Source organism: Anomaloglossus baeobatrachus, chromosome 1, assembly GCF_048569485.1.
Source record: "Anomaloglossus baeobatrachus isolate aAnoBae1 chromosome 1, aAnoBae1.hap1, whole genome shotgun sequence".
Taxonomy (NCBI): domain Eukaryota; kingdom Metazoa; phylum Chordata; class Amphibia; order Anura; family Aromobatidae; genus Anomaloglossus; species Anomaloglossus baeobatrachus.
This window is the reverse complement of record NC_134353.1, coordinates 874,836,651-874,859,110: the sequence shown is the minus strand read 5'-3', so window position 1 is coordinate 874,859,110 and position 22,460 is coordinate 874,836,651.

The window sequence follows — 22,460 nt, the reverse complement described above, 5'->3', positions numbered from 1 at the left end:
GTCGCCGGCCAGAGCGACGTCGCAGGGCAGGTAAGTGCGTGTGAAGCTGCCGTAGCGATAACGTTCGCTACGGCAGCTATCACAAGATATCGCATGTGCGATGGGGGAGGGGGATTATCGCGCTCGGCATAACTATCATCGGCTAGCGATGTCACAGCGTGCAAAGTACCCCTTAGTCTTATGAAAAGGCTTGTTTAAAAAGCCACTTTTGATCTTTAGGATTGCTACTTCCAATAGGTGGCGCTAGAGTTTGTCTCCTTCCTCACAGGAGGGACAATTTGAATGTTGACCAATGGTGAGGTTTAATATTAGAGAGTGTAGGTACTGTACCGATTGGGTATACCCTATCGCGGTGGGATGGTTTTGCGCTTTTTTGATCAAAAACAGTGTTTACTAAGTACCCTATGTTTCTTTATATGCATCATGCTTTTATTTTAGTTACAGCAGGGTATATGTTCATATTATTTTCATCTTAGTTTTTTCATCTCAAAAGATGCTGGAAAAAATGTATTGTAAACATATCCTAAGACTCTTTTTAGAAAACTGATAGACTGATCAATGAGTTTAAAAGGATTTGGTTATGCCCAGAAGAACTAAAGTCAGGTACTATGGAGGAGAAAGTATTTTAATTCTAGTTCTCATCGTAGCCGTGGCTTTATGGAATCCTTCAATCTAATGACTGTTTACAAGTTGGGATAGAACTCTCAGATTGGCTACTTGCCTCTTTAACGCTCCTGTAGAGAGGAATTTGTTAAGACTTGCTTAGAAAGAGTCCGATATTTCACGTAGATTACAACTTGTAGGATAAGGCTGACATAAGCTGCACCATACCCCAAAAATGTCCAGAATTTTTAGCAAAGAGCCATCATTACTTTCTTGCAGAGTTGGACCCGCTGGCCATCTTGCAATTCTAGTATCATCATACTGTATTGGGGCTGTAGGGGACCATCATACTATATGGAGGGCTGGGGGGGTTGGGGGGTGTACCATCATACTGTGTGTGGTGACTATCATACTTTGTTGTGGACTGTTGGGTACCCATTATTCTGTATGGGGGGCAGTGTGGAAACCATCATACTGTGTGGAGGGACCATCAATTGTGTGGGGAGCTATGGTGGACATCATACTGTATGTGAGTCAGTGGTGGCAATCATAATATATGAGTGGCTGTGGTGACCACCATACTGTGTGGACTTTGTAAGGATAAGGTGACCATCATATTGTGAGGGGAGGGCTATGGTGACCAACATACTCTGTGAAGACCTAGGGGGACCAACATACTATATAGGTGACTGGGGTGACCATCATACTGTGTTGGGGGGTGGGGGCTGAGGTGACTATCATACTGTGTGGGGTTTGTGTGGCCATCACGTTGTGTAGTTGGAGGAATGTGGGAACATAATTCTGTATGGGTATTGAACATCATACTCTATGGGGACCATGGTTTGGGTATCATAGTGGGCAAGAACTCTAACGGGCTTCGGTAGGGGTGACATAACTGTAAGTGCTGTAATATACAGTATATGCCTCTTGTGAAAGTTTGGAGGTTTTACCTTCTGTGATGGCAAAAGTCCTATCACAGCACATGCGCAAACAGGTCCTGTCATTTCATGTACACACCTTCTCAGGGGCGTTATTATAAGGAGGCACATTGGGGAATCATTATAGGGAGAGCACAGGAATTATTATAATAATGATCCATAAGGGTATTTCTTATATTATAAGTAGGTTTGTGGTCACTATTATAAGGGGTTAAGGGAATCTTTTTAGTCTCTCCTTTTTGTGCAACTTGATGGTATAATAAAATTATCCTTTCTACTTTATTACCTTGTAAATACCGGTCATATCACTGCTACCTCTATTAGGGTTACTGGTGCCATTTATACACGTCATCCTTTTCTCTTATCATACTTCTATTTTCTGGTGTATGACACAGAACCCAGTTAAATTTGCAGAGCCAGTTCACTCCTTTTCTCTTGGGTCAAGGAATTATTATTAAAAGGAGGCACAGGGTGCAATAATACTACGAGAAAGTACAGGGGGGAAACTTTTGGTGGAAGTGGGGGGGTACTTTCACAAGGCACTGTAGGTAGTAGTAGATCTGGATATACTATAGGCAGGATCATTTAGGTAATAGTCTCCACTCTGGGGAAGGGGACGGAGCCAGCATTGGCTTTTGGGCTTTCAAATGCCACGGCTAAATTTTAGCTCCAGTTCGTCCCCGCTTTCTTGCAACTTGATTTCAGAGTGGCAATAAGTTGAGCTATTTTTTCTAGAATTCTAGAACTAATCGTTGCATAACCAGGCAGCAATATGTAGACCAGAGGTCTCAAACACGCGACCCGCAAACTGCATGCGGAGCCCGAGGCCGCTTTTTGCGGCCCGCAGACCCCCTGACAATCGCAGCTTTATGCCCGGGGTCGGCACCAGCAGGATTTCACTACAATTGATCATTTGCGGTGCCGCGCAGAGGAGCTGATTGTATCATACCAATGGCTGCTGCCTGCCAATCAGATGCTGTATGACATCACCTGCTTGCATCTGATTGACCGGCGGTAGCCATTGGTATAACAGCACCGCAAATGATTCAATTGTAGTAAAGTCATCCCGGGCAAAGAGCTGCGATCATCACTGCCTGCAACAAGCAGGTACGTGCTCACGATCAGGACCCGCTGAATCCTGGACGTGGCGGGATCTGACCTGCAGGGCCGCCCGCAAGTCTTCTCCTTAGGCGACCGTGTCGCGGGCGGGGAGGGGACGCTGCGCTCACCCACTGCTCGGGTCCGGCTGCTGCTGCTCGGTGGTGGCTCGAGCGGTGGGCCGGATCCCGGGGACTCGAGCGGCGCTCTTCGCCCGTGAGTGAAAGGGGGTTTGTTTGGTTTAGGAATATTGTCCGTGACGCCACCCCCGGTTGTGGTGAGGTTGTGACACCACCGCTGCTCTGGACGGGGATCCCGGGAGCGATGACAGGGAGCAGCTTGGATGTTGTTTCTCCCCTCCGTGGCTAGGGGGGTTGGTTGTCCCGGGGCCCGGTGAGGGAGGGATGGCAGGCGGGTTACAGGGCCTGGTGAGGAGCAGGGTCGCGGGGGCAGCGCTGTGCCGCATGGCACGGTAGTACTCACTCAGCCAATGATGAATGCAAAGTCTCCGGTAAAACAAACGGCTGGATGGACGGGTCCCACAGACGGCTGCGGTAGCTCTCCCGGTAGGTTGGTGGTGACTGCCTTTCCCTGCACCTGTGTTGTGTTCACGGTTCCAATGGCTTCCCACCGGTAACCCTCTCCCCAGCTTGGATGGATGCTGACTGAGCCCCTTTTGCCCGCAGGCTCTGGCCCTGGGAACTGTAGCCTTGGCGGTGACTGTATTTCCCTTCACGGTTTGAGCTGTTGCCTTCAATCGGGTCTTGACTGCTGGGAAGCCCCGGAGGTTCCCTTCGCTAATGGATTTGACCGGTTTTACGGCGACTCCTAGCCTGGTCAGGATCCGTAAGCCCTGTCGAATGGTGCTGGCTTCTCTTTGTTCCCCGATCTGGTACCGTCGGGCCACCGCCCGTCCCCGGTCCTTACGGTTCACTCCAATCAGCCTCTCCTGCAGACGGTCACCACCGTCTGCCACCCTTGCTGTATGTGCCCGGGCCACGCACCCGGACACGGTCAGTCTCCTCTACTACCACTTCACTCTCTAAAACTCAAAACTAATCTCACTTCTCACTTCCTTTTCCTGCCTCCAGGACTGTGAACTCCTCCCCCTGGTATGGACATCAGCCCCTGGAGGGAGGCAACAAGGATTTTTGTTTGATCTAGATGTGCCTAGCCGGGGTGTGGGGTGTGTTGTTGCAGTACCTGTGACGTCCTGGCTTGTCCAGGGCGCCACAACCGCAGCTGCCCGTACCAGAGATCAGGGTTTGGAGCGCTGCGGTCTCCTCGCTGTGTTCTCCCTAGGGAGGGCATGCGACTGCGCAACATAAATAAATTCACATGCTGCGGCCTCTGCAAGACGCACCACAGGTCAGTTTTCACTGCTTGCCGCACAAGCACAATGGGAAAGTGGGCAATCCCATCCTCTCTGCTTGCACCGCAGCATTTTGGAAGCAGCTGAAGCATGCTGCCTCCAAAACGCTACAAACCCTGATCATGTGTACGCAGCCTAATAGGAGGGAACGGAGGAAAGATGACAACATTTTTTTTTTGTGTATTACTCAAGGATTATGTCAGAAAAATACCTATTCACTTTGAGTGACAAAAATATTTTTTTTTTATAAAAAACTTTTAATCTTTATCCAAATATGTTAAAAGAGGATTTTTTGACCAAGACAAACATAACACCAATACATAGAGTTAGCAATAACACACATAGTAAAAGACCGAAAGTAGTCTCAACCACTTTGTTGGAGACAAATAGAGAGGTATAGAGTGGAAGACTACAGTACTTCCATCCGGGATACCATCAATATTCAAGGAAATGGGTAGGATTTTTCCACAGTCTGAGATATTCTCCTATCTTTTTTGAGAGGGATAGAGGAGGGACCTCTAAGGGTGAGCCGCCGAGGAATGGGGGCATCATTTAATTAAGGATGTTCTCCATTGACAGGCAGGGACACCTTTGTGAGGGGAAGACTAAGGCTAGAATATTTTCCTACCCATTTCCTTGAATATTGATGGTATCCCGGATGGAAGTACTGTAGTCTTCCACTCTATACCTCTCTATTTGTCTCCAACAAAGTGGTTGAGACTACTTTCGGTCTTTTACTATGTGTGTTATTGCTAACTCTATGTATTGGTGTTATGTTTATATAACCACACCTTCCACATTTTGTGTCACAAAAGTGCTCAAAAGACGCATCCTATGAACTGATACAACCACTTATATCCTTGAACCAAGAATATATATTTGATGCAAAACTTCCATAAAAATAAACTTTATTACATATAATAAAAAACACACATTTTTGGACTTAATGGCACTACAGGGTAGCGAGTGTACAAATATAACTCCCCCAGATTGGAGGAAAGGTGGGTTGGAGATCAGAAACAAATCTACCAGGTCTTCAATAAGTACTCCATTTCCCAATTACACAATTTCTTAAACTTGCAGATAACACCATAGCGTGATGCGCAACCATAAAGGCCACATAGGGGCAATACCTAGAGAAACTTCTCGTAGTAGGTCATAAATGGTTATGTATGCCTGTATTGGTCAATCACAAATTCACAACCTTTATGTTCTTCCCTAATTGACCTTGATATTATCAGGTATACAATTCACTCATCCATAGGGCTATGAAAGCTAGAGGCTACAGATAGGTCGATTTAAGATCAAAAAATCTCACCTAGTGCATGAATGTCTTAAATATCTGTTAACCCCTCACAATTCCTCCATGGACTATTGAGTGCACTCACATATACTCATAATGGGGTGCAATCAGTGCTAAGCCAAGCCTCTATACCTCCCTGCAGATTTTACCAATCAAAATAACAAGAACAGGCCTCTAATAATAAATCATAAGAGGCTGTGTCTACCCAGATTCATGGCCACCAGTTGCATCCCAATTGCTTGTTTTAACAGCACACAAATAACAATCTGTTCTCACAGAGGGGTATACGGGTAATGGCTACAGAGAATGGGCTGTCTGGTAACAATAATCTCACCCAGTATGCTAACTGCCTTAACCATCTACCAGTCCCTCCAAATTCCACCATGAGCTATTTAGTGAGCTTACAGACATACCTAATTATGCAAAGCCTGATATTAAACCATGCCTTAATGCATAGGGGTCATTCCCCACCTACCAATATCCCATGTAAGCTACCTTCAGTAGCACACCTCGCTAACAGCGATCATTTTTACTGCACAACTAGTAATATCAAACAATCGAGTACAGACCTGACCAAAGTAGCTTGCTCTCCACCCACCACGCCTCGACGCGTTTCACCGCCTAGGGCTTCCTCAGGAGGCTAATGCACACCCTGCTGAGCTCTCACCTTTTATATTCTGTTAAAATTGAGCACATATGGTGCATAATCGCATATCCGGCTCCACGCTATCATCGGCGCGGCCTGGTTCCAGTCGGAGGAGACTCCGGAAGTTGCCTCACCTCACTTCCGGCCTGGGGCGGGACGCGAGCAGACCCGGCCACCATGGCAACGCGATGCCGAGGCTACCGAGCATGCGCGCGGCCCGCTTGTTATGGCCGTACTGAGAGGTGAGGAAATCTCCTCCCGGATACCAGCCGCGCTCAGCGTGGCTCACCAAGCAGCAGTCACCACCACATGTGCTCACAAAGCAAAGGAAGAATACTACGATCGAGGCCAATCATTCGCAGATCCCATTACTATCTGATCTCATAAACATATTATTCAGAAACCGGATACAGAGGCTGCTTAATACCTAAAATAATGGGCTGTATGCATATTATAATGATAGTTTTACGGTAGCAAAAATGCACACAGGTTATGTGTGCTCTTGGGGTTATTTACATTAGCAGGCCATTTGCAGCTACACACAAGCAACAATTTACATATTCCTTACATGCTTATCATAGCCCCAAGCCAAATACATGTAATTTTACATCCCCAAACTGCACAAAAACCAGCCACCTTACAATAGGTTACCTCCCATATTCATTATCTATTAGTGATATCCCCTTACATATATTATACAACCCTATATAGTTGCCTACTCATGACCAACCACCCGTACTAAATGCCCCACTTCACTAAATCTAAGGCCACTGTTGCCGCTGTTTACTGAGATGTACCTAATGTATCACCACAACCCTTAATCCTTCACCTACCAGGGGGAGATTACAAACAGGGGCCAGATTGATCATGGGGGGAGGCTAAACCCATGCACCTATAATTGAAAGAATCATGAATAACCACACATGATCCCAGATCCAGAACGATGTCCAGTACATGGGATAACGCTAAACTTGATTGTAGGTCATTCCTTAGTAAATCTTTCATTCTTTGATCACTTGATGAAATCCATAATGTTGCGACATTCATCTAACTTTATGGTCGCTCGACGCATAATGCTTCATAAATCAATCATCCAGTGCCGGTAGCTGTTTTTTCCGATTCCAGGGTATTCACAATATATGTGCCAATTCCACCGATTAGGTACAGGATTCGCGCAATGCAATGACCTCAAGAAAAACAAGAATACAATTACGACTCAAGCAAGGTATGCCATCCTCTGTTGATAGATATAGATCATGCCAAAAGAGTATAGAAATAACTAAAACAGTATAAAAAATTCAATTAAAAACAAGAGATCCCCCACAGGATAAGACATATGTTCACAAAAAGGCGTTAAATCCAAAATTTTCATTTAGACCTTCGGGGGTCACAGTGCCCAGCCTATAGATCCACCGGCTTTCTAAGCGTGCGAGAGTTCTGCCAATGTCACCACCTCGTGCATCGATCCTAATTTGGTCGATGGCTTTTACACACAGCTGTCGAGAGTCGGAGTTGTGGCACTCCCTAAAATGTCGAGGGATGGTCTTCAATTTCTCGCTACTAGATGTTTCTTTTGAGTTTTTTATATCCCTGACGTGCTCACCTACTCTGACTTTTAACTCCCGGGTAGTCATACCTATATAAAGCAAGCCGCATGGACAGGAGGCTTGATATATAACTGCCTTAGAAGAGCAAGTTAAAAACGCCCTGATGACATATTCTCTGTTGTCCCTAGCTCCGCGGAAAGTTTTCGCTTTCCGCATATTGCTGCAAGCTTTGCACAATCCACACGGGTAAAATCCAATTGTTCCCACATTATGTTGATTCATTGTGGGATTGTAATGGCTACGCACAAGGTAGTCCCTCATATTTCTGGCCCGACGTGCCGTAACTAATGGGTATTCAGGAATAGTAGATCTCAGTGCTGGATCTGTTGCTAAGATTCCCCAATGTTTCTTACAGATCTCCACTATTTCCTTCCAACGGTTGTTATATGTTGTAATAAGACGGACCACGTCTTGCTTTTGTCTATTTGGTTGCCCATAGTTACAATATAGTAAGGACTCCCTTGTGCGTTTTTTTGCCCGATCATAACCGTGTTTAATTGCTCTTCTGCTGTATCCTCGGTGCATGAATCGTTGTTTAAGATCTTCCGCCTGCACCGAAAATGCCTCCTCAGAAGAGCAAATCCTACGGGCTCTCAAGAATTGTGCTATCGGGATGCTCTTGACTGTTGCTGGAAGATGTGACGATTGAGCATGCAAAAATGCGTTTGTTGCCGTCGGTTTTCTATATATCTCAGTTGTTATTCTCCCATCCTCAGAAGTCTGAATACTGAGGTCTAAGAAATCTATCTCCCGACCGAACCGGTATGTAAGAAATATATTGACAGAGTTATGATTCAGTCTGTCAATAAATTCCTTCAATTCCCCGGGGGTACCATCCCACAGGAACCAGACGTCATCAATGTATCTCATCCAGTTGTTAACTTTATTGATATTGACGTCTGGTTCCGTGAGGAAAATCTCCCTCTCCCATGCCCCCAGGAAAAGGTTTGCATAGGCTGGGGCACAAGCCGCCCCCATTGCAGTACCTTGTTGTTGGATGTAAGTGGCCCCTTTAAAAGTGAAGACATTGTGAGTCAAAATAAACTCTAATAGCATGAGGAGGAGCTCCACTAACTTATTTTCCAGATTACTGCTCTTCAAAAAATAAGTAGCTGCTCTGAGTCCATCATGGTGACTGATAGACGTATACAAACTTTCAACGTCAGCAGTCACCATGATGGTTCCAGGTTCGAGCACGATGTTATCAAGTCGTTGGAGCGCCTCAGTGGTGTCCCTAATGTAAGATGGTAAAGAGGCGGCCAGGGGCTTCAAGTAATAATCCAGCATTTGGCAGACCCTCTCACATAGCCCTTCGAGTCCAGATACGATTGGACGTCCTGGAGGGCAACTGCTGTTCTTATGCAATTTGGGTATAAAATACATTGTTGGCATCCTTGGGTGCTTAACAATTAGGCAGTCAAATAGTTTTTTTGGGATGACACCTTCCTCAAGAGCACTTTCAAGAATGCCAACCAATTCTCCTTGAAATCCAGGTAACGGGTCCATGTAGAGTCTCCTATAACATGCTTTATTATTCAGTTGCCTACTCGCCTCTTTCTCATACATGCAGTTCGGCCAGATGACAAGGTTGCCACCCTTGTCAGCTGGCTTAAACTGCACGTCAGTCCACCCCTTCATTTCGTCTAAAGCTTTTCTTTCATGCACTAGGTGAGATTTTTTGATCTTAAATCGACCTATCTGTAGCCTCTAGCTTTCATAGCCCTATGGATGAGTGAATTGTATACCTGATAATATCAAGGTCAATTAGGGAAGAACATAAAGGTTGTGAATTTGTGATTGACCAATACAGGCATACATAACCATTTATGACCTACTACGAGAAGTTTCTCTAGGTATTGCCCCTATGTGGCCTTTATGGTTGCGCATCACGCTATGGTGTTATCTGCAAGTTTAAGAAATTGTGTAATTGGGAAATGGAGTACTTATTGAAGACCTGGTAGATTTGTTTCTGATCTCCAACCCACCTTTCCTCCAATCTGGGGGAGTTATATTTGTACACTCGCTACCCTGTAGTGCCATTAAGTCCAAAAATGTGTGTTTTTTATTATATGTAATAAAGTTTATTTTTATGGAAGTTTTGCATCAAATATATATTCTTGGTTCAAGGATATAAGTGGTTGTATTGGTGTTATGTTTGTCTTGGTCAAAAAATCCCCTTTTAACATATTTGAATAAAGATTAAAAGTTTTTTATAAAAAAAAAAATTTTTGTCACTCAAAGTGAATAGGTATTTTTCTGACATAATACTGATTTGAGATACCTTCAAAAAAACTTAGTTTCTGAGATTTTCTATTACTCAAGGATTGCCACAAGGATGGGCACAGAATACGACAAAAATGGGCGCAATACGGCAAGGATGGGCGCATGTCAAGCTGGGTGTGGGGAAGAGACACCCAGCAAGTAGACTACTGGGAATAAGGGAGGTTGAAACACAAAGAGGGGAGTGACCAGGGGCTCCTGTGCTTGCCCTGACACTGGGAGGCCCTGCGCTAGCCTTCAAACCACAGGTACCTATAAGGGTTAGGAGGTGTGACCCAATGTGCCCCCGTCTCCTAGCCAGACCCTAAGACTAAATCCCACCACCCACCAATCCACGAAGGGAAAAACAAACACAAAAATAAACAGCAAAAAGGGGAAAAAGGAAAAACAACTTATCTTGAGAGGGAATCTTCAGAATAAACAGCAACAGTAGTCTGAAGCCACATGCACTCTTGAGCGAGCAACTTCTCCAAGTGAAGAGTATAAGGCTGTGTGTCCACGGTAGAATGTTGCTGCAAATTTTTCTGCATGAAAATCCACGGCTTTCCCGCAAAATCCGCACCTTTTCAAAGGTGCGGATTTACCGCGGAATTGCCGCGGATTTTGGTGCAGATTTTTTTTTTTCCCCAATTCTGAAGCCAAAATCCGGATCAAAATCCGCAACAATAATTGACATGTTGCAGATTTTTCCGGATCAAAATTCGCACCTAATCCGCCGCGGAAAAATCCGCAGCATGGGCACAGCATTTCCAAAAAGCCATAGAAATGGCTGGGAAGTACCGCTGCTGCAGATTTTCGGGAAATCCGTGGCTTTTCCGCGAGAAATCCGCGGCAAAATCCGCGCATTTTCCGCAGCGTGGGCACATAGCCTAACCCACACTGGAGGAGTGAGAGGCCCAACGTTATAAAGGCCCTTAATTACCAGCTGGAGGAAAGGCTCCTCCAACCTGGCAGGGAAACAGAAAAAAATCCTAAATCAAGCCCTTAAAGGGACAGCGTCCATAAACGTCTGGACGATCGCCGGGCCCTTCTGCACCTGGTCCCAGCAGCAGCACCTGAAGGTCCATACACATCCGTGAGCAGAATACTACAAGGATGGGCACAATACTGCAAGGATGGGCACAATACTGCAAGGATGGGTGGGCACAATACAACAAGGATGGGCACAATACAACAAGGATGGGCACAATACTACAAGGATGGGCACAATACTACAAGGATGGGCACAATACTACAAGGATGGGCACAATACTGCAAGGATGGGCACAATACTGCAAGGATGGGCACAATACTGCAAGGATGGGCACAATACTACAAGGATGAGCACAATACTACAAGGATGGGCACAATGCTGCAAGGATGGGCACAATGCTGCAAGGATGGGCACAATGCTGCAAGGATGGGCACAATACTGCAGGACACAATACTACAATGATGAGTACAATACTACAAGGATGGGCACAATACTACAAGGTTGAGCACAATACTACAAGGATGGGCACAATACTACAAGGTTGAGCACAATACTACAATGATGGGCACAATACTGCAGGACACAATACTTCAAGGGTGAGCACAATACTAGAAGGATGGGCCCAATACTACAAGGAATGGTTCAATACTACAAGCATGGGCACAATATTGCAGGACACAATACTACAAGGATGGGCCCAATACTACAAGCATGGGAACAATACTGCAGGACAAAATACTACAAGAATGAGCACAATACTACAAGAATTGGCACAATTCTACAAGCATGGGCACAATTCTACAAGTATGGGCACAATACTACAAGGATGAGCACAATACTACAAGGATGAGCACAATACTACTGGGCACAATATTACAAGGATGGGCACAATACTACTGGGCACAATACTGCAGGACACAATACTACAGGGCAGAATACCACAAGGATCAGCACAATACTACAAGAATGGGCACAATATTAATGTGCACAATACTACAAGGACGGGCACAATACCACAAGGCACACAGATGGGAACATTACTACAAGATGTTGGCTAAAAGAGAGGAGAAAGAACGACCAAAGTCCTATTTATTGCAAACACAATTTTATTCATTGACAAGAGACAGGAGATAGACACCACATTGTTCGATTAAAAACAATAAAAAAGAGGATTGTGATTGACCATACATATAATAACCATATAGACAAATTTCCGTCATTGGCAGGTAGTAATTATAGCCTCATTACACATCACCGGGTCATATTAGGACTGTATGTATAACACTGCCATAGCCAGTCATTTACATATACAATGATCTTAGGGGGGTGGTCCAACCAAAATTTGTTTCATATTAACAAAAAATTATTTATTTATATTTTTATTAATACAACCACCTAACATGATTTATTATAAATATAGTCATAAGCTACACTGGGTCTCAGCCGATATAATTATATTGGACCTATACGCAATAAACGCAAAATTTATAATGCAATCACCTGGCAGGGTTTATATGTAGATAAATAGTCATAAATTTCACTGGATTACAGCCTTTATAATAGTATTAGAATTGTACATAACATATTCCTCAATATAATGCAATCATCCAGCAGTATAAATATGCCAGTATATTAATCCAATGCTATCATAAATGACAGCATATATATCTCTACAGAGATTTATATATAATAAGACTAAATACCAGGTGTCTGCACCAAAACTCCATCCAGTATTCCCAAATATGGCCACACAATATAACATCCACTTATAAAATTATACTGAAATCACCTGGCAAAATTGATATGTAATTAGTCGCAAGCTACAAATAGTTATAGCTAGTATAACTGCAAGGGGATTGCATATAGTAATATATTGCTGGGAGGGAAAAACATCCGACCATTATTTTATATAGTATAAGATATAATACAATCACCCAGCAAAGCACATATACTGATGTATGATCCAAAACCAGCATAGACATCAGCCATTATGTCCCAGTAGTAGCGGTATGCATGACAGATTGAACCACCAGGTGTCAGTATAACACACCATCCCAACTTCCCAAGGATTGAAACTATATGATATTGTGAATACAATTTACCTGCGCCAGGTAATGATCAACCACATCCAAGGACGCCCTACGCGCGTTTCGGCAACGCCTTCGTCCAGGGGCAAGGGCAGGATGGTAACCGCAGTCTTTTATATTCATACCCGCATATCAGGAAGCGGGCAACACCCATAGTGACGCATGCGTTGCCATGGCACTTCCAGACGCCCGCCGGCCGCCGCGTCATGTCGGGGCGGCACCCGATGCAATCACATGATCGGAATGACGTCCGTCCATAGAGATACGACGGCCGGAGAGGGCCAGGGAAACCACCGCACGCATGCGTACTGGGTGCCCGCATACCGATATAGGACATAGACACTGCAATAAGCATTATAGCAGTGCAAGAATACTAGATTACTGCTGCAACATTAAGTGCTAATAAACATACAGGTAAATACAGTCATCTAAATAGACATTGTATCGAAATGCAACTGTTTTAATCAAAGATCAAATAAACAATACAACACCCCTTTGCAATTTAATATATCGACATATATAAAGATCTATACAGAATTGAACATCTGAAGTAGACTTTATTGTTTGATGAAATTGATGCTCTGTATAGATCTTTATATATGTCGATATATTAAATTGCAAAGGGGTGTTGTATTGTTTATTTGATCTTTGATTAAAACAGTTGCATTTCGATACAATGTCTATTTAGATGACTGTATTTACCTGTATGTTTATTAGCACTTAATGTTGCAGCAGTAATCTAGTATTCTTGCACTGCTATAATGCTTATTGCAGTGTCTATGTCCTATATCGGTATGCGGGCACCCAGTACGCATGCGTGCGGTGGTTTCCCTGGTCCTCTCCGGCCGCCGTATCTCTATGGACGGACGTCATTCCGATCATGAGATTGCATCGGGTGCCGCCCCGACATGACGCGGCGGCCGGCGGGCGTCTGGAAGTGCCAATGGGAACGCATGCGTCACTATGGGTGTTGCCCGCTTCCTGATATGCAGGTATGAATATAAAAGACTGCGGTTACCATCCTGCCCTTGCCCCTGGACGAAGGCGTTGCCGAAACGCGCGTAGGGCGTCCTTGGATGTGGTTGATCATTACCTGGCGCAGGTAAATTGTATTCACAATATCATATAGTTTCAATCCTTGGGAAGTTGGGATGGTGTGTTATACTGACACCTGGTGGTTCAATCTGTCATGCATACCGCTACTACTGGGACATAATGGCTGATGTCTATGCTGGCTTTGGATCATACATCAGTATATGTGCTTTGCTGGGGGATTGTGTTATATCTTATACTATATAAAATAATGGTCGGATGTTTTTCCCTCCCAGCAATATATTACTATATGCAATCCCCTTGCAGTTATACTAGCTATAACTATTTGTAGCTTGCGACTAATTACATATCAATTTTGCCAGGTGATTTCAGTATAATTTTATTAGTGGATGTTATATTGTGTGGCAATATTTGGGAATATTGGATGGAGTTTTGGTGCAGACACCTGGTATTTAGTCTTATTATATATAAATCTCTGTAGAGATATATATGCTGTCATTTATGATAGCATTGGATTAATATACTGGCATATTTATACTGCTGGATGATTGCATTATATTGAGGAATATGTTATGTACAATTCTAATACTATTATAAAGGCTGTAATCCAGTGAAATTTATGACTATTTATCTACATATAAACCCTGCCAGGTGATTGCATTATAAATTTTGCGTTTATTGCGTATAGGTCCAATATAATTATATCGGCTAAGACCCAGTGTAGCTTATGACTATATTTATAATAAATCATGTTAGGTGGTTGTATTAATAAAAATATAAATAAATAATTTTTTGTTAATATGAAACAAATTTTGGTTGGACCACCCCCCTAAGATCATTGTATATGTAAATGACTGGCTATGGTAGTGTTATACATACAGTCCTAATATGACCCGGTGATGTGTAATGAGGCTATAATTACTACCTGCCAATGACGGAAATTTGTCTATATGGTTATTATATGTATGGTCAATCACAATCCTCTTTTTTATTGTTTTTAATCGAACACTGTGGTGTCTATCTCCTGTCTCTTGTCAATGAATAAAATTGTGTTTGCAATAAATAGGACTTTGGTCGTTCTTTCTCCTCTCTTTGTACATAATAATTACGACTGTCCTTAGAATGTCCATTGATATCCACATATGTACTATTATAGGTATTAGCCTAGGATAACATGAATTAATAGCAATCATGTGGGTAAATCAATTGCCAATTATATATATATGTCCAAGATGTTGGCTAAGATTACTATACGATGATGCTAATTTTAAAACAATATTACAAGAAGATGATAAAATTCAAAATAAAGCATGATTTCTATTTTTTTTGCACTTAAAAATGCTGTTTTATATATAAAACTAAACAAAAAAGTGCAGGTTTGTTATAATAAACAAGCACAAAATGTGCAAAAAAGTGATCCAAAGATGTATAGAAAAAAAAACATGAATTCATTAAAAATGTCACTTTGTAATGCAAAGAATGCGGCCCATCTCAATTTTTTTTTCTATATGCGGCCCATATACCCAGCTGAGTTTGAGACCACTGACGTAGACTCTGAAAACCTGGATAAATTTGTGGACCTTGGAAGAGATCATCTCTTTGGGGAACAAGAGTATCTTTGACCTCAAGTTTTCTTTGGTCAGCTCAACCTTCGCTCTTTGGACAGAGTGGCGCACTAAGGATAACTTTACACTTCTCTTTCTGTAGTCCTATAACTCATCCGAGGATCGCATTGCAGTACCCGGACTGGTCGTCTATTCTCCTGGCATGAGCATGATAGCTGCATTGTCATGTTCAGCCAGGAGAGCCACCGGCCAGCCTGAGCATTAGTATGCGATCCTCAGATGAGTTATACGGCCGTGTGACTGTGCCCTTATAGGAATTTCATTTAATGTAGAGAGGTATAATTTTTCCTAATTTAGTATACATTAGAAATGATCAAATTTATTCTCTCCAAATTGACAGTCAAATTTCATTAAAGTTGTCTTGGCAAATTTAATGAAAAAAAAACAAAAAAAAAAAAAAACAGACCCCCCCCACTTCCCAGGAGAACCATATGTACCACCCCGCGCTCGGCTTGATCGGCTCCGGACCCGGGGTCACTTCGCTCTGAAAGGATGGTGGCGCTACGTAGGCAGTTAGGTTTACGGCCGGGGCCGTGGTTTTTAGTTAAGTTCGTGACGCCATGCACGGGCTGTGGTGAATGTGGACACCATCCCTGCTGTTTACTAGGCACCCGGGAGAGATGTTGTGCAGCAAAAGTGTTAGCCCCTCCGTGGATAGGGGTGATGGCCCCGGGACCCGATTGGGATGGTATGTCGGTACTTGGTGGTGCGTGGCCCGAGGGCACAGTTGTACTCACTGTGATTGATGTACAAGAGTCTCTGGTAAATCAAGATGATGGTGGTCGGTGCCCGCAGCCGGCTACGTCTGGTCCCCCACCCGGTTCAGTGGTCTTTGCCTTTCTCCTGCACCATGTAGAGTGTATGTAGACTGCCTTCGCTTCAGCGACAGGAGTCCGCTCCCTGGCGGTATGTGTGTCGGGAAAGCCCATTTGCCCGCAGACGCTGGCCCATGGGATCTTTCTGCCTGTGCGGTGACTTTCTATCCCCCTCGGTGGGCTTTTGTCTTTAGTTGGGACTTGGGTGGGAAAGGACCTATAGTTCAGACCACAATCAGTGAATTAACCTCGTTTCAGGGTCTGAGTACCCCCCTGTGTGCTATGGTTTCCAGTCAGTTCCCCGGTTCGGTACCAGCGGGCCACTACCCTGTCCCGGCTCCTGCAGGCTAAGGCCACCGTATGCCTCCTAGCCGAGGTACCAGGGCTACGACCCTGGCACCTGTCAGTTCCCGCTGCAGACTTGTCACCACAGGCCTGCTGCACTCTCCTTCACTCCTGTCACTAATCTGACTTGCACTTCCTACCTCAGGCCCTCTGAACTCCTCAGTGGGCGTGCCAACCACCTGGCTCCACCCCCTGGTGTGTCCATTAAGCCCTGAGGGAAGTGACTAGGGTGTATGTGTTTGGCTGGTGTTACCTGTGTGGAACTGGTGTTATGCAAGGGCCTACCTGTGACTACCTGGCTAGTCCAGGGCGTCATACATACTTATCAGACCCTGAAAATCTGTGTAGCTCCCAGGTCCCCTTGCTATCTTTGACTGATGCCCCCAGCAGGTATGCTCCACGCGGTCCTCCTCTGCTTCTGGCTGACACACATCAGGTTGCGCGCGCGCACACACACACACACACACACACACACACACACACACACACACACACACACACACGACGATAGCGATTGCTTCCAGCCAGCAGAGAATCCTGGATGCAATGCGATGGAACACAGACGACCTGCGGTGAAATGCATCAATGCGTTCCACCACTAGGTCATCCATGTGTTCCACCGCAGGTCCTCGCGCTCCACTGCCCTGCATCCCAGAACTGTCTGCCGGCCAGAAGCAATCGGTATTGCCAGATGTGGTATGGGTGTGCGTTCCACTGCAGATCCTCACGTTCAGCATCTGGTGAGTAGAATTGCGGGGTCTTTGGTCTTCTCTTTTGGGGGTGTCTGCTTTCTATAATGAAGTATCCTGTAGGATTCTAACTTTTTTAGATGCATGACCACTCCAATATTGAACCACAACTAGGGTTTATTTTCAGTGTATGGCTTATATTTAAGCCTTACAACGAAAATACTTAAGTCCTGCTATGGCTTATTTTCGGGGAAACACAGTATCCCATATGTGACGCCCTGGACCCCAGGGGTCACAGGTTACTACACAACACCATACACCCCCTTCCCTGGACAGGTCACACCAGTCAAACATTAAATCCTTGTTGCCACCCTCCAGCGTTGATGTCCACACCAGGTGGGGCAGAGCCAGGCGGTTAGCCCCACCCACCGAGGAGTTCACAGCCTGGAGGTGGGAAAACATAGTCAGTTAGTCCAGTGGTGGTCAAAGAGTCCAGTCCTGGGCAGGAGTGAGAAGTAAGAACTGTGTGTGTCTGGGTCAGAGCCCAGGCACTTCTAGCAAGGTCGGCAGACGGTGGTGGTGATCTGCAGGAGTTGGCGAAGGTCAGCGGAACCGTAGGACCGGGGTCGGGCGGTGGGCCGCTGGTACCGAACCAGGGAGCCGAATGGAACCAAGCAGGGTACTCAGACCCAGACTAGGCTTAAAGCCAACCTCTAGTCAAATTCTCTGATAGTTGGGAATGAACCCCTGAGGTCCAGACCACAAAGTCCCGATTGAAGGCAACAGCCCAACCATTTCGGATAAGTGCTACCGCCAAGGGCCAGAGATCCAAAGGGCCAGCGTCTGCGGGCAAAGGGGCTCCCCCGACACATATACGTCGGGGAGCGGACTAGCGGTGCCCAGGCATTGGAGTCAACATACAAACACAGGTGCAGTGAAATGACAGCAACCATCAACCCATCCAGGGAAACAATGCAGCCGGCTGCGGGCCCCGTCCATCCAGCCGTTTGGTTTATCAGAGACTCTGTCCATCTGTGTCTGTGAGTACACCAGTGTCATCCAGCACCACGCCGCGCTGCACTGCGACCCTGCGAGCCCCCATACTACGGGCATCCAACCTGCCACTGGGCCCCGGGACAAACAGCCCCTACCCACGGAGGGGTCAACACCTAGCTGCTCCCCGCCATCGCTCCCAGGAACCCCGTCACCAGCAGCGGTGGTGCCCACCATCACCACAACCCGTGGGTACCGTCACGAACTCTATCCATCCGAAATCCCCTTTTCACTCGTGGGCGAGGAGCACTGCTCGAGCTCCGGGTCCGGCCCCACTTGAGCCACCGAGGAGAAAGCACCATATCCGGGCGTGATCTCACCAAGCAGCCCCCGCGACGGGGAAGCTGGCCCCCACCCTCGACAACATACAGTGCCTTTAAAAAGTATTCATACTCTGAACTTTTCCATATCTTTTCCACACAAAGCAGCCAATACTTGTGAAGTAGAAAGAAAATGATACATGGTTTTGTAACTATTTTAAAAATGTCTGGAAGAATTTCTATGGATGAGCGAACCTGAACTGTAAAGTTCGGGCATCGTACCGAACACCAGGTGTCCGTGTACCGGACATGAACACAGACTTAGCTGTATGTCTAGTTCCTGTTTGGGTTTGTCAACCAAATAAAGCTTGTTGAAAGGTGGCAGAGCAGCTGTTCAGCAAGCTTTCCCAATCTGGGCACTTCCAGCGCCATCAGTGTCATGATAAGTATAGACATGGCTGTGATTGGCCGGGAAAATCAGTTACAACAGAAAATAAACAAAACACCACAACAACTGTGAGCTTTAGCATGGCTAGATATCAAAATAGAGGGTATCCTAAGGATTTTTTTTTTTTATTTATAAGAAGAAAAAAAATAAAAGGCTTAGGATTAATTTCCCATATTTTTGATAACCAGCCACAGCAAAGCAGGCAGGTGGGGGCTGTTATCAGGATGGGAGGACCCATAATACGGATCCCCCCAGGCTAAAAATAGCAGCCCGCAGCTGCCCAGAATTGGCACATTTTATTAGCTCTACCAATTCTGGCTCATCTTTATTGCCCTGGTGCGTTAGCAGTCGGGGTAATATAAGGTGTTAATAACAGCTGTAATTAGTATAATTAAAAAAAAAAAAAAAATCACAGCTGCCATCAAGCCCTAGATCAGTAATGGGTGGAGTCTATGAGAAACCCCCATTACTAATTGTGTAAATGAAAATAAATAAAACACAAACTCCAAAAAATACACACACACAATTTCACCACTTTAATTAGCCCCCAAAACACCCTTGCATATTAAGTCCCATGACAATCCTCAGTTCTGCTACATACAGAGGCTACAGAGAGGGAAAACATGTCAGCTCTTTGCAGGCTCCAGGAATCACTGACAGTCAAGGGGGACCTGTCTGAGCAGGTGACCTCACTCAGTTCACTGGAGGTCACATCTAGGTTCCCACAGTTTGACCTCAAATGACCTGTCAGACTGCAGCACACAGCCATGACCAGCCGTCCTACAGTATGGCACACAGGTCACCCAAGGTCATACTTGGAATAATTTTTTACCACTTATTGAATGCACAATATTCATGTACATCAGATCTACATTTCTATTTATTATTTTTACCCATTAACTCTGACATACATTAATATGCACATATTGCTTGAATATGGATAGAACTTGATGTCTTTAGTTCATGCACCATTCATATCTGTGCTTATGTTAGATAATTATCTTTTTTGAAAATGTAGTTAAAAAATAAATAAATATTCTTTTACATTTATATTAGCTTCTGTCCTGGCACATCTTTGATCGTTTTGGTTTGTGTGACTACAATGGCAGCAGACTGACTAGTGCTCTAATGAAAATCTGCTGATAAAACAGTGATTTTATGAAAACTATACTAAGCAGCTCAGTAAAGGAAAAATTAGTGGAATCAGGATCTACATTATGCTGCTCTCAAATTAAAGTGACAAAAAACTTGTGACAAAAATCAATTGAAATCAATAACTTTTTTTTTATAGGCGTTAGTAAAATTGAATGCATTTTAATGTTTTACATATATAATATTTTGTTTTTGTTGTGTTTATCTCCTCGTGCTTTATTCCCAATGGTGGTATGCACTGATATGGTATAATTCTGATGTCAGGCAGTATAAAAAAAATATATACATCTTACTATTTGGAATTTCCATGTTTGTTTTTTTAAAACACCCACAAATAACAAGCTTCCCCCCCAAAATAAGACTGTCTTATAGGACTTATTTTCCGAGCATGTCCTATATTTAGTACTGGTTGCACTGATTGGGCCACCCATTAATAAAAAGTGAATATTCACCCCTTCTCCCACCAATAAGCTAGCACACTCCTCTGCCAGCATCAGTGATTGGAACTATTGCAAATGGGAAAAAAAAAAAAAAGGAATATTCACTCCCTTCCATTGGCCGGTGCCAGTGATTGAAAGTCCTGCAATTGGGGGGGGGGGGGGGGGGGAAGTAAAATAATTTATATATATACACATACCTACATACATACATATACACGTATACATATACACACACACACACACATACACATACATACAGTCATATGAAAAACTTTGGGCACCCCTATTAATGTTAACCTTTTTTCTTTTATAACAATTTGGGTTTTTGCAACAGCTATTTCAGTTTCATATCTCTAATAACTGATGGACTGAGTAATATTTCTGGATTGAAATGAGGTTTATTGTACTAACAAAATGTGCAATCCGCATTTAAACAAAATTTGACCAGTGCAAAAGTATGGGCACCCTTATCAATTTCTTGATTTGAACACTCCTAACTACTTTTTACTGACTTACTAAAGCACTAAATTGGTTTTGTAACCTCATTGAGCTTTGAACTTCATAGGCAGGTGTATCCAATCATGAGAAAAGGTATTTAAGGTGGCCACCTGCAAGTTGATCTCCTATGACGTGTAGCATCATGGGCTCCTCAAAACAACTCTCAAATGATCTGAAAAACAAAGATTATTCAACATAGTTGTTCAGGGGAAGGATACAAAAAATTGTCTCAGAGATTTAAACTGTCAGTTTCCACTGTGAGGAACATAGTAAGGAAATGGAAGAACACAGGTACAGTTCTTGCTAAACCCAGAAGTGGCAGGCCAAGAAAAATATCAGAAAGGCAGAGAAGAAGAATGGTGAGAACAGTCAAGGACAATCCACAGACCACCTCCAAATACCTGCAGCATCATCTTGCTGCAGATGGTGTCAATGTGCATCGGCCAACAATACAGCGCACGTTGCACAAGGAGAAGCTGTATGGGAGAGTGATGCGAAAGAAGCCATTTCTGCAAGCACGCCACAAACAGAGTCGCCTGAGGTATGCACAAGCACATTTGAACAAGCCAATTACATTTTGGAAGAAGGTCCTGTAGACTGATGAAACAAAGATTGAGTTGTTTGGTCATACAAAAAGGCGTTCTGCATGGAGGCAAAAAAACACGGCATTCCAAGAAAAGCACTTGCTACCCACAGTAAAATTTGGTGCAGGTTCCATCATGCTTTGGGGCTGTGTGGCCAATGCCGGCACCGGGAATCTAGTTAAAGTTGTGGGTCGCATGGATTCAACTCAGTATCAGCAGATTCTTGACAATAATGTGCAAGAATCAGTGACGAAGTTGAAGTTACGCAGGGGATGGATATTTCAGCAAGACAATGATCCAAAACACTGCTGCAAATCTATTCAGGCATTCATGCAGAGGAACAATTACAATGTTCTGGAATGGCTATCCCAGTCCCCAGACCTGAATATCATTGAACATCTGTGGGATGATTTGAAGCCTGCTGTCCATGCTCGGCGACCATCAAACTTAACTGAACTGGAATTGTTTTGTAAACAGGAATTGTCAAATATACCTTCATCCAGGATCCAGGAGTTCATTAAAAGCTACAGGAAGCGACTAGAGGCTGTTATTTTTGCAAAAGGAGGATCTACAAAATATTAATGTCACTTT